Source organism: Cornus florida, unplaced genomic scaffold (genome assembly GCF_030987335.1).
Source record: "Cornus florida cultivar Cherokee Brave unplaced genomic scaffold, ASM3098733v1 CherokeeBrave_3.0.0_Hap2_scaffold_188, whole genome shotgun sequence".
Lineage (NCBI taxonomy): Eukaryota > Viridiplantae > Streptophyta > Magnoliopsida > Cornales > Cornaceae > Cornus > Cornus florida.
Window position 1 is genome coordinate 20,001 of NW_026775680.1, and position 2,500 is coordinate 22,500.

The following is a 2,500-nucleotide window of genomic DNA, read 5'->3' on the forward strand; positions in this document are numbered from 1 at the left end:
TATGGGAGCTTCCTAGAAGACTAAGAAATGCTTTGCTCGAGACGGATTTCGATTTGGAGGTCCCCCGAGTTAATTTTGCCCATTATGACTCCTCGCCCGCACGCTCGTGCACCCCGGCGTGCACGTGGGCATCGTTGGCTAAAAAATGAAGTTTGGAGTTTGGGTTTGAAAATTTTATGGGAGCTTCCTAGAAGCCTAAGAAGTGCTTTGCTCGAGACGGATTTCGATTTGGAGGTCCCCCGAGTTAATTTTGCCCATTATGACTCCTCGCCCGCACGCTTAAGCACCCCCGCGTGCACGTGGGCATTGTGTGCTAAAAAATGAAGTTTGGAGTTTGGGTTTGAAAATTTTATGGGAGCTTCCTAGAAGCCTAAGAAATGCTTTGCTCGAGACGGATTTCGATTTGGAGGTCCCCCGAGTTAAGTTTGCCCTTTATGACTCCTCGCCCGCATGCTCGTGCACACCGGCGTGCACGTGGGCATCGTATGCTAAAAAATGAAGTTTGGAGTTTGGGTTTGAAAATTTTACGGGAACTTCCTAGAAGCCTAAGAAATGCTTTGCTCGAGACGGATTTCGATTTGGAGGTCCGCCGTGTTAATTTTGCCAATTACGGCTCCTCGCCCGCACGCTCGTGCACCCCGACGTGCACACCGGCGCGCACGTGGGCATCGTATGCTAAAAAATGAAGTTTGGAGTTTGGGTTTGAAAATTTTACGGGAACTTCCTAGAAGCCTAAGAAATGCTTTGCTCGAGACGGATTTCGATTTGGAGGTCCCCCGAGTTAATTTTGCCCATTACGACTCCTCGCCCGCACGCTCGTGCACCCCGGCGTGCACGTGGGCATAGTATGCTAAAAAATGAAGTTTGGAGTTTGGGTTCGGAAATTTTATGGGAGCTTCCTAGAAGCCTAAGAACTGCTTTGCTCGAGACGGATTTTGATTTGGAGATCCCCCGAGTTAGTTTTGCCCATTATGACTCCTCCCCCGCACGCTCAAGCACCCCCGCGTGCACGGGGGCATCGTATGCTAAAAAATGAAGTTTGGAGTTTGGGTTTGGAAATTTTATGGGAGCTTCCTAGAAGCCTAAGAAGTGCTTTGCTCGAGACGGATTTCGATTTGGAGGTCCCCCGAGTTAATTTTGCCCATTATGACTCCTCGCCCGCACGCTTAAGCACCCCCGCGTGCACGTGGGCATTGTGTGCTAAAAAATGAAGTTTGGAGTTTGGGTTTGAAAATTTTACGGGAACTTCCTAGAAGCCTAAGAAATGCTTTGCTCGAGACGGATTTCGATTTGGAGGTCCCCCGAGTTAATTTTGCCCATTACGACTCCTCGCCCGCACGCTCGTGCACCCCGGCGTGCACGTGGGCATCGTATGCTAAAAAATGAAGTTTGGAGTTTGGGTTTGAAAATTTTATGGGAGCTTCCTAGAAGCTTAAGAAGTGTTTTGCTCGAGACGGATTTCGATTTGGAGGTCCCCCGAGTCAATGTTGCCCATTATGGCTCCTCTCCCGCATGCTCAAGCACCCCTGCGTGCACGTGGGCATTGTATGCTAAAAAATAAAGTTTGGAGTTTGGGTTTGGAAGTTTTATGGGAGCTTCCTTGAAGCTTAAGAAGTGTTTTGCTCGAGACGGATTTCGATTTGGAGGTCCCCCGAGTCAATGTTGCCCATTATGGCTCCTCGCCCGCACGCTCAAGCACCCCGGCGTGCACGTGGGCATTGTATGCTAAAAAATAAAGTTTGGAGTTTGGGTTTGGAAGTTTTATGGGAGCTTCCTAGAAGCTTAAGAAGTGTTTTGCTCGAGACGGATTTCGATTTGGAGGTCCCCCGAGTCAATGTTGCCCATTATGGCTCCTCTCCCGCATGCTCAAGCACCCCTGCGTGCACACCGGCGTGCACGTGGGCATTGTAGGCTAAAAAATGAAGTTTGGAGTTTGGGTTTGGAAATTTTATGGGAGCTTCCTTGAAGCCTAAGAAGTGTTTTGCTCGAAACGGAATTCGATTTGGAGGTCCCCCGAGTCAATTTTGCCCATTACGACTCCTCGCTCGCATGCAATATCTACTCCTGTCAGAGCTGTGGTTTTACTTAAGACTACTATAGGGGGGGGGGAGTTCTCAGCACCAAGAGCTGCAAGTAAGGCCATTGCTTGCTTTGCAGTCTCGATTGCTCTACTAGTGAATAGTAGATGTCTTGGTTAGCTTGGAACGAAAAAAAAAATTTTTTGGGGAAAAAAAAAAAAAAAAGTTTTTGTGAAAAAAAATTTTTCGAAAAAAAAAAAAAAAAAAAAAATTTTTTTGGATGCCTCGGTCTTCTATTTGTTTTGCTTGGGTAGATTAGGAAAAAAAAAAAAAAAAATTTTTTTGTTGGATGCCTCGGTCTTCATATTCTTTCTCGGCTATTTCGAAAAAAAAAAAAAAAAATTCCGGGAAAGAGAAAAAAAAAATTATTTTTTGTTGGTTGCCTCGGTCTTCATGTTCTTTCTCTGGTATATGGGAAAGAA